We start from the raw sequence: 12,194 nt of genomic DNA, 5'->3' as shown, positions 1-12,194 counted from the left end.
CCGTGGTTTAACCAAACATGCTTTAGTGCGACAAGCACTTAGTTATTGATTGAGTGTAGGGTTTGGTGGCACAAGGTCCAAATGAGTACATGCGGTGCCAAAGAATACGAAAAAACAATTCAAAGCCTAAGTGCATACAAACGTTTAAGTGTGTGCAATAACTGATAAAACAGTGCGAGTAAGTGAATAAAACCAGATAAAAAGTATGAGTACAGTATAAAACACACGAAGTAAAATGATACGAAAGTGATAAGATGTTTAAAAAAGTGTTTAAAATTGTAGATGCGTTAAAAACATTTATAAGCAGTCAAAAATACCAATAGCACGTAAATACACAGAAATGATAAGCACGTAAATCCGAAGAAAAGTTAGAAGGATGAATGTCATCCAACAAATCTCGTATGCATAAAACTCCCAAAAAACATTAAACCGTGTTAGTGAAAACATGGGCACGTTAAATAAAATAAGATGAATTGTGAGCCGAACGCTACGAGTACTGCATTGAGGAGGAGGCTCTCCAAACAGTAAATGGAGGTCTGTTAACCGGGTGTGACCGAGTCGGAAGCAAAAATTACTCGCATCACTGGCAAAAATTTTCCAAATCAGATTCAATCCTATGCAATTTTTGAGATCCCACTGTTGTTGCCATAATGATGTTACAAACTTTTGAACATTTAGTTTCATGTCAAAGAAAGGTATGGACAATTTTAAGATGGATGTGGCAAATCATGCAGCTGAGTCAGCTAGTTCATTCCCTCGAATACTAACATGACTCGGTACCCAGTGGAATAAAATCTCAAAGGCATTCTCCTGAAGAGTGATAATAATGAATAATGAAGCAGAAATTTGATGAGTATCCCACTGAAACTTTTCCAGTTGACTCAAAACACTCATATTATAGGAGTACAGACAAAACTTCTGAGAAGAGTTTGAGGTAGTCGTAATGCCATGGAATAGCAACAACTTCAGTAGTGCAGACGGAGCAAATGTCTAGGATTTTATTGCTAAATGTATCCTCAGCGATGATTACACCAGGGATTACATATCCGGCGTATTTTGAATCGTCTGTAAAAATCAGTACATATTGAGAATATTGGTGAGGATGTGCAGTGAAAAGTTTTTGAAAAATGCAGGGTACAACGTTAGCTTTATTGCGTAAATTGAAAAGGGAAATAAATTGAGATGGTGAAAGGGTCCATGAAGGTATGAAAAAATGATCCACTTATTGTGAAGGTAATTTACAAATATCGAACGTTTAGATGAGTGAGAGCGTGAGAGCTCAAAATGGGTGAATGTGTGGCGGTCTAGCAACATACAGTCGCTCTAAACTTCATGAAACAACATCGTGCCTTAAAGGATGCGACTTAGAGGACATTATACCAAAGTAGTAAGTGAGAGATAGCTGCATGAGACGTAGATGATGGTAATTGATGGCAAACAACATTTAAACTTTCTACTGTAGAAGTGCGAAATGCTCCAGAACATATGCGTAAAGCAGTATGATGCACTGTGTCTAAAGCTCGTAGGTTAGAAGCGGTTGCAGTACCATAAACTTTGCATGCATAATCAAGTCACGATAGTATCGAACCCTGATAAATACGTAAGAGTGTTTGACGATCTGTTCCCAAGAACGTATACGACGGAACGTGCAACATATTCAGTTTCTCTTCACATCGTTTGCCCAATTGTACTATATGAGGACGAAAAGTTAACTTAGAATCGAAAATGACGCCTAAACATTTTGTGTGAGGCACAACTAGGATGGCAATGTTATGAATGGAGATGACGGTATCCTTATGCAACGTGCGTGTCCGGTGGAAATTGATGCATGAACTTTTAATAGGTGAAAGGGTATGGCTATTGTGATCACACCAGTCTAAAATCTTGTTCACGGCTAAGTGCAGTTGCCGTACCGTATTGCAGTCGATGACTCTCATGTCGGATCATGAACACGAGATGTGTGGATCGTCAACATAGAGAGAACCAGAGACAGCAGTAGGCAATATGTTTAAAACTAGTGAAATACGAATGATGAATAATGTGACGCTTAGAACGTTGCATTGTGGGACGCTTTCCGTCTGAGTGCATATATTAAAAAAGGTAGATCCAAGTTTTACATGAAAATAGTGTCTAAGTAGGAAATGATTTATAAAAATCAGCAAATGGCCATGGAGACCCATGTCAAACAGTGCCTTCAGAAATCCATATTTCCAAGTCCGATCATAGGCTTTCTCGATATCAAAGAAGATAGAAATTAGATGATTACATCGGACAAAAGTATTACTAATTCGTGACTCTAGTTCGATAATGTTGTCTATTGTTGGTCTTTCTTTACGAAAGCCACTTTAAAAATGAGGTATGAGACGCTTTTTTCCCAGATAATATACAAGGCGGGCTTTAACAATGCACTCAAACGTTTTCCCTGAACAGCTGGTTAAGACTATGGGACGATAGTTAACCGGGTCTTTGGGATCCTTGCGTGGTTTCAAAATGGGAATCATAATAGCCTCATGCCATTTAGTTCCTACATCTGTTTCTGTTAAAGAAAACAAGGACATTCAATAAGAACGCAGTATCTAAATGGCGTATCATGCGATAAGTAAGGCCATCAAGACCAGGACTTCTATTTGAAGCTGGTGATAATTCTGGTTGCAACTTAAAAAGTAAAATCAAAATTGTATTAAAATGATTCGCGAGTGTGAAAATTAATGAAATTTCGTTCGCATTGCGTTTGTGGTTCGGAAAACTGAACTGTAATTATCCAGACTGGGGAAAGAAGCAAATGTCTCGCCAAGCATATTGCATATATCGATATGAGCAGAATAGGTAGTACCGTTCTTTTCAAATATCGGGAATGCAGCACGTAATCATGCATCACTTAAATTGACAAACATGGGAATGATATAATATTTCTGATGGCTACTCTTCAAAGAAAAACTCATATATATTTACTTATGGGGACTTGTGAGATTAAATGGCTGTCGGACTGATTTTAAATTATTCTTACGAGTCAATACATAGAGAACTTTGACAATATCGCGGATATCGCTTGAAACAGAGTTAAAATTGAAATCAAAGTACATCTGCGTGGCCAACAGCTAGAAGGTGAAAAAATTTGGTTAGTACAATATAATTGTTAATTAATTCAAGTGTTAGAATTGAAAGAGGGGAAGAAAAATTAGAATATTTTAATGCAGTTGTGCTGTTCATGTGCATTAACATTAACATTATCATGTGCATTAACATTATCATAGTATCTTCATTAACATTAAATTTCATGAAGCACTACATAATTTTGAAAGGTGACTAAGCTGGTCGCCAACCACTTGTATTTATTATTACATGATCTGTTATCACATAACCAGTATTATTATTATATGGCTAATACTTTTTATTACATGATATACTTATATTAATATGATAATCTTTTAATTCATCTAAGAAAAAAAATGAGAGAAACTTACTTTTTTGATATAGAGAATCCTAATGCTTTGATAAATCGATATTATTGAGTTAGATCAAAATCTTAGCATTCGAGCCATTGAAGGCTACGTCACGTGCATTACTTGGTGATAGACTGCGAAAAATTGTTTAAAGAAAAAGTCTATTCCAATAATTTGAATTAATAAATTTTTGAAACTTAATCAAGCCCTTCATCAGGACCAATATGTAAATTTTACAGTTGTAATTTCTGATGAAAAGAGTGTTAACACAATCAAATTAATTACTCATTTGATTACTTTTATGCTGCGTAAACAGTTATTTATCCATCACATTGAAGTTCTTTTAATTTATTCAAAGTAATTTTATTCTCAAAGTTATTATTATTCTCAAGGAGCTGCATAAGCATCATAACATTATTTATTATTACTCTTAACTATTTAATCATTCTCTTTATCAAAGAGAATATATATTCAAATTTTTTTTGAGCATGTTTTGTAAGTCTATGTAATTAAGTTAGACAAGACTCTTATACATTACATAGTTTGCCAACTAGTAACCATGTTTCTACAGTATCTCGTTTAATATGTTTCTTTTTGTTTGTTTTGCTTCTAACAGAATTTTTCATATAAAATGCAAGAGTATTACAGACTACATCTATTATTTTAAAGAAATGCATAATTTTAGCTTTGAAAACTAAAAAGGTGAAGGCAGAGAGCCAATTTTTTTTTGAAACTCTGCCAAAATTTTTAATAATAATTCATACTAATGATATTAATCACACAACATTATTCATTTCTTTACATTTTCTTTCAAAACATTTGACTTATAAGCCAAGCTTATTCGTTCACTCATTTTCTTAAAAATCATTTCGTTATTTTATTATTATGCTAAGATTAATTTTACATTATTAAATATTAATTTTAACAGTTTTATGCACCAAATAATATTACTAACGTGTAATACATAGGGAATTCCATAAATATAAAGGTTATTAAATCAATAGCGAATTAAGAAAATTTCTAACATTCATACATGATTAAAAAGCTTTAATGTGACATTTGAGTGAGTAAAAAATAAAAAAAGTTTCCAGATATGCCAATTTCAGATATAGGCATTAGACTCCGTTTGCCTCAACACTAGCTTTAATAATTCCTGGCAAGTTGAAAGTATTTAAACTGTACTACGTATAAGTATATCATATTCTACAATTCTGTGAAAAGTTACACTGGGCAACAATTTTTTTGTTGCACTTATACAAATATTTGATCTTGCCTAATTCGGGTTATTTCAAATCTGAAACTAGTTTTGCTTCGAAAGCAGCAGATTTCTTTTTATTAAATTATTTTTTTAATCTATTTTTTGCCAAAGTGAATAAGTTTAAAAATATTATATATAACAGAGAGTCGCGTAAATGTTATCTGTAAACATCTAAACAGTTAGGGAACACCATTAGAACTGAAATTGCATAGAGACCAAAGCCTGGAAAAGTCTCTCTTCGTAGCTTGGGGGGGGGGGGGTATTCCCTATTTTGACCTTCTCACAAGCTCACGAAGAAACAATAAATAGTAGGGAAGCAACCCTAGCGGCGTAAGGCGACATTTCTAGGCTATAGGTTTCTATGCGATTTTAATCCAGATGGTGCACCCTAACTCTCTTAGATGTTTATCTTAGCTGTCATTTAAAATAAGCTGTAGCTTTGAAAGAGAAACTGATTGAAGACTTAAAATCTTCGGAGCAAAAAAAATCCAAGATTCGTTAAAAAATTTCATGCAACAAAAAGGATAAAAAAGTTTCCTGGTGTGCTAAAATTTAATAATTTGGCAAATATGTTAAGCCCATTATTATATTTTAAAAACTTTTGTATAAAATTATCAATTGTTTGCAAAACGCACAATTTAATTTGAAGTATAGAATAAAAAATATTTTTTTATCTGCACTTTCTCTAAGTATTCCTGATGAATCAAATATTAAAAGTCAAATTAAAGTCTAATTCGTAAATTAAGATGTTGTCGACACTTTTAAGCAGCTTCTGGTGAAGAAGGAAATAAAAAAAAGAGATATGCTTTTGTAAAATCTTTCTATCAATTGCATTTCACTTTTTTTTAGTAAAAATCAAGTCTGCTCCTTAAAATAACGAAGGTTGAGGAAAAGGGTAAAACAATCATTTCTATTGTGATTTTCTTTTCCCTTGAGTTTTAGATATTAAATCACTCGTAATATTAATCTCTAAAAAATTAAATGAAAACCTTATTACACTCATTTCCAGGTTTCAAAATTATATGGCAGCTAGCTGTAAGTATAGAATTAATTATTCTCTAAAGTGCTTAACAAAGAAGTTTCAAGCGAGAAAAATTTGCAAATCAGCTTTAATAAGAGGTTATTTTCTTATTTATTTTATTATTGTATTACTTGTGACTTTTAAATTGTTTAAGTGACACAAGTATGAAAGTATATCAAAACTAATAACAAATATGGACAAATTTGGTTTATTTTATTTTATTTCATTTCCTAATCATCGTTGAACAGCCGACCCAATTTTTAGGGTTTACGATTAATAATGTTCAACTCCGTTGCCTTGTAATTTTGATTCTTATAGAGAAGACAAAGAAACTCATGGATCAAGTATTTAGAGAAATTTGCCTCCGTGGAGGACTTTTTGATGGAACTAACCCGCATTTGCGTTACACGGAGAGGAAAACCATCAAAATCTTCCCCTGTTAGCATGATGGCAAAAGCACTCTCACCCATGATCCGTCTACCACTGAGAATGCTTTACGCCTGAGATATATTTCAGCACTGTAATTCGTATCGACAGCCACCACTGGAATACGAACCCGGTTCATATCATTGGAAGACGAACGCTCTATCCCCTAAGTCATCACGGCTCAATTTTGTCTCATCCAGTCTACCCTTGGTAGTCAAATGTTCCTGTCTTGCAATGTAGGTTGGAATTCAGTTACCTGTGAAGTTGAAAGGAGTGAAACGAAGTTTTATTACTCAATTACATTAGTTTTATATTTAATAAGTGGGTGACTGCATGATATTCACTACATTATAGCAATGCTGAAACGTTTTAGTAATGTTTATGTAATCTTTCGCATAAAAATTACGGGGAAGCTTCAATTGGAGTTTATTATCAGAGAATTAAACATTGACTTTTCGAAAGAAATAAAAGCTCTTTTGTGATTTGAAGAGACGTTCTTGTACATTATTAATATTGCAAGACAGCATTTTCCTTGGTTAATTTTGATGTAATTTCCTTAGGTCTTTTTTTTTTGGATACCTTTAGTTTATTTTAATATTTAAACCGAAAGAAAATAAGAATTCAAATGTTAAAAATTTATTAATATTGTTCAAATTTGTTAAAAATTGCACTTATATAATTACTTGGGTTAAAACAACAAATGTATATTTAATATTAATATTATCAGTAAAATTTGTTGTACGATTTTTTTAGAACTTTGTTGTATTTGTAATTAATAAAATAATATCCAAATCTATCAATCCTTGTAAATCTAAATATTTTCAAAAATTTTTTTTGTTTCTGCATTTCTTTAAATTCATATAATTTTTTTTGAAATTCCCGAGGTAAATTGAATAAAACTAGAATGAAATAAACATATGCCAAAAATTTGTCTTCATAAATATTTGTTTAAAAATAATATCTTTTTTTTTTGTTATGAATAAAGGAAAATGTTACATTTTTTCATAATCCTCGTTATTTTTTAAAAATATTTCATATTTCGTCGTGCAAAGGGATGAAATTCTTAACATCATGGTTTTTGCTTAACATATTTTCAAAGTGAGGCTGACATTTCTACGAAATACGGAGGAAAGGTTTGAGTGGGGAAAAAAAGAAACTATATTTTCATTTCATGAAAAACTTTAATATTGCGCCTAAATATGGAAAAAAGACCTTTCTTTAAGCCTCTTGTAGCAGAGCGAAATAGAAAAATTTGAATTTATGTCGTCTCTTTAAACAGGCGAGTCAAAAGGCGAGTACATTTGGCGCAAAAAAAAATAATAAATAAATAAATAAAAATAAAAGCAAGAGAGAAAATCCATATCAAAAATGAAATACAGTTTCCAAGTGCACGTGCCTGTTTTGTTTATGTTCTAAGTTTTCCTCATTTCTTTTGATACGAGTGTCAAGACTCGGGAAGAAAGATTAGATGATAAATCGCCAAGAATTGGAAAAGAATATTTTAAAAGAATTTTTCTACGAATTCTTATCCTGGATTTTTGCCAAATTTAGAACTAGGTTTTCGAATATTATTTATGAAGAAGGATTGCTGTAGCCTACAACCTAGTTCAATCGATGCCGGAGGGGTTTTAGGAGGCTCTTAAAACACGTAAATAATAATTTAACAAGATGAAAAGTGCGCTTACAGTTTTTCGATCCACTATAAAAAAAAGTTGTTGTTTTTTTCTTCTAGAAGAAGACCGATTTTTCTTTTTTGTAACAATTCGATAACTTTTGAGAGGCGACCAATTTCTTTTACTTCTCTGAACTTTTGACGAAGATCAATTTTAGGTTATAAAAATGTCGGAAACAACAAAAAAAAGTAAAATCCTGCATTTATTGTACATAAAACTTTAAAAGTACCATGCCTCGTGATGAAAGTTTTCAAAGAACTGAAAGTCACCTATAATTTTATCAATTTATTGAATGCATGCAAATTAATATTTTTTTTCTTAAATTTAGGTTATAATGTTAGATACTAAACTTTTTGTTAAATTAACTGGTTTATATTTATTTATTATTCATATTCTTGTTTAGCTAGCTTATCGATTTATTCGTAAACTTATTTGAAAAAAAGTAAGCATTTATTAAATTTATTGAACAAGCAAATTTTGCAATAAATATTTTAATAGCAAATTTATTTCTCATTAGCAAAATAATTGAAAAATTTATTAGACACGCTTAGAGTCTTCAATTTTCCAAAATTTAATTAGCATTTCACGATTTAAAATTTCACTTGTTTCTAGATAATATGAAAATACTGCAATGAATACTTGAATTATGATACATACATGAATATATGCCACGGAACATTTTCATCATACTGACATTTTCATCGTTATTAGTTTGGATGCTGATTAAATTTTTGTCTTTCAATTATATGTAAATTCATTTTAAAAATATGATACAGATCCTATTTTAATTTCATTTGCTTAAAAATATACCAATTTGAAATAACACTTCACGTGTTTGAAGCGCTAAAAAACAGCCCCACAATTTCAAAACTTGCTAGACGTGAATAGTAAGAAACAAAAATGATTTCCAATGAATGAAGAAATGATAAATTTATTATTATTTTACAATTATGATTCATAATCTTATTCCATTTTTTACGAAACTTAAAAATTCCTTCCTTCAAAGATCTCTCAGATTATTTATTGCAAACGCTATACAAGTTCAAAATGCGTCCAAAAGTTGAACTGAGAAATAATTCAGTAAATGGAAAATTAGCTGGACTTCTAAAAACACAGGGTCTAATGAATAAAATGGATGGGATCGAACATGCCATTTTTTTATTGCCCGATGAAACATGATCGATTCGGATTCGTATAAAACACTTAAGGAAAAGTATTTTGAAAAATCTTCATTTTTTACGTAATTTAGGGTTACAAGGGGTTGTATTAAAGATATTCAGATTTTTGTTTTTCCTGTAATAATTGGATAAAATTACGTAACTAATAGCGTCTGTCTTTCTCAGATATTGTATCTTATCTGCAATATCTTACTCTAGTTGATCGTACACTTAGCATTTTACACATAATTGGTAAATTCTTCAATATTTTTAAAAACTATGCATGTGTTTTCCACATGCATTTTTAAGATCATACATCGTTTGCATAATTAGTTGTTCCGCTTGCAACATTGTGTTTCGTTTTTCAACATTTGCAATTTGCGCTTGTTTTATAAAGTTATACTAGTACTGTCTAAAAAGTACAATAAACAAATATATTTATTTCATTCATTTAAAAAAAATTGCTGATAAAGTACATTTCTTCGTAGTCTATAATTACCCGTTACTGACACATATGGATTTAAAACACATTTCCAAAAAAAAGCATATTACTGTAATTGTATTGCTGCAATTATAACTATTTAAAATTAGTATTAATACTAACGAAAATGAATGCATCGAAAATCGGTTTTCAAGAGGCTTTCTTAACAATTAACAGGCATGCGAAAATATGGGCAATTCTGAAGTCAAGAACCGAAATGACAACTATCTCGAGAGACTATTTAATTAAATCGACGACTTAAAACAATCACCAAAGATGACGTCAGTTAGATATGGGAGAAAGGCTAATCGAATTATGGCAGACAATTTAAACCGCTCAAGAGAAAGGAATTAACCTAATCATTCGTAGTGACCTAGTTGTTAGTAGAGCTTTACCTAATCACTGCGATAATTCTACGGAATAGCTATGGAAGGAAACTAACGTATTCTCGAAATATTTGTTAGGTTAAAAAAATGTACGTCGCAAACCTTACAAAAATAAGTTAAGTTTATTTATTGAAACACTATTTTTTACACTAATAAGGCACTATTTTTGTTTAAATTTCATTCATGCTTATATTTCTTATAAGTTAAATAGGTGTATCAAGTTTACCAGATTTCTTCATCCTTTATAATTTTCCCCTCTTTCTTACCATGGTTTTGGCAAATCTTGCTTTTTTTACTACGCGTATTCTAACTTACTATGTTTTCTGTTGTGTGTAATGTGCGAATGTGGCCCCCTGTAAAGGGGTATCTGTGGCAGTGTGGCGTGGGTAATGTTGCTCGCCTCTGGGATTTTGGTCACAAGGTTCTCACCAGGCAACGCAAAATGAGCAACACTTTCGGCACCTTTCAAAGAGAAGAGCTATAAGATTAGTGCCTGTCTTTAAAAAAATACTAACTTCTTACTTAAACGTACTGTCATAGGGACAAGGAAAGATTTTCAGAAACCATGGTAACGGAGAATGGGAAAGTGTGGTGAGTGGGAAAATCGGGCAACCGCGATGTATCTATTTTCTTTTCAAAAAGTGGAACATCCATGTAAAGTCAGCTTACTCAGTTTTTGCTACTATTTCCGTCTAAGTCGTAAACTAAAGCTTTGTTGTACTTTACGAAAGATTCAGTGATGTTGTTGACTGAAGTAAACTCGTAAGAGTTTCAAAAACCTGCCGTTCATTTTATTCAGTTTTACACAGCTTCCGCTTATTTTTGATAGGGTCACATAACAAAAAGTATTAAGATTATTTTTTTAAACTCAATTTAAAGATTAATTTCGATTTTGTTTTACTGAGAAAAAGTTTTAAAAAATATAAAATTACCTTTATTAATAAACTGCAGAATTGTTAAATATATTGGTAAATCAATGTTTCTAATCCCAGCCATTATAGTCTTTCCATCAATTGAAAAATGGTTTTTATTCTAAAACTAGGATGATATTATCAGTACAGACACCAAAAAAGAACAACTTGTTATTTTACTTCTATTACACTTGGGAAAAAAATCTGAACCAAAAAGAACATAAGCTTTTTAAAAAAATTGCTTTTCTATACTTTTTTTTCCAACACAGATCTCTGAACTTAGAGCTGTCAAAGGAAATGAAATATTTACTATCCTCTTCAAAAACATCTTAAAATATCTATATTACATATTATTTGCTCCAAAATTTAACTAGTTAAAGTATTTTTACTTTGAAAATTTTTCACCTAAATATCCTGAAATAAAATTGATTTAAAATTTTAATTTAAATAGAAATGTGAAATTATAAGTGCTATAATTCCCTCTTATAAAAAGTCGCAATAAAGTAAAAGTAGGTAGACAAACTAATATCAATTTAAAAAAATAAAATTTAACTATTGCGTAGTATTTAATGCAATGAGCTATATTGAAATATTCATATTTTATTACTTAAGTTAATACTTGTATAAACTATATATTCTGTTGGTCTGCTTTACATAATTTAAATTTGAAAAAAAACGCTCTCTGTTTTTAAATAGCAAATGCAAATCCTAACATATTAGTCCTATATAATTAAAATTCTTATTTTTATGCATTCACTTTACTAAATTTAGTAAAGCACAAATACATCAATGAACGTTTATAAAAGCAAAGTTTATTTTTAATTTTGCAAAATTAAATTTTTTTTAGCGAAAATAACACATGCGTTTTAAATTATTGTAAATACATCAAAAATTTCTTGAAACAATTGAAGTTAAATTTTTATATCTAGATTTTTATACAGATAAAACTACAGAGATTTTTAGAAAACGCAATGAAGTCTTAACTTTACTTATAATAATAATAATTAAACTTCACAGCACGTTAACGTTTCTAAAACTTTTTTCTATGTTTCTTAAGTACTTTGCTAACCTTATTTAAATTATTATAATCAGTATTAATATAATTCTAATAAGAACATCAGAATTATAGACTTCTGGCGAACAATATTTGGTAATATATTTTAACAAATATCACTTTTTTCAATATTCAAAACCCATTTTAAAAAGTAAACAAAATATAATCTCATTGAAAATATTTAAGATATTTGAAATAAGTAGCGCAATTTAATTTTTCAGTAGTAGCACAATTTATTTGTTAATGATAAACTATCCTTTACAGAGTAATTTTGAAGAGCAACCCTATCCCTAAGCAGAATTTAACAGAATATTTATTTGAATTAATTAGCTTTTGAAAGCTAATTTAATGTTGAGGGATTCCAATGCTAAAATTAATAAATAT

The sequence above is a fragment of the Parasteatoda tepidariorum genome, chromosome 1, assembly GCF_982258835.1.
Source record: "Parasteatoda tepidariorum strain Cologne lab strain chromosome 1, Ptep-v5.0, whole genome shotgun sequence".
NCBI lineage: Eukaryota > Metazoa > Arthropoda > Arachnida > Araneae > Theridiidae > Parasteatoda > Parasteatoda tepidariorum.
The sequence above is the reverse complement of the archived record's forward strand: the minus strand, read 5'-3'. Positions refer to the sequence as shown.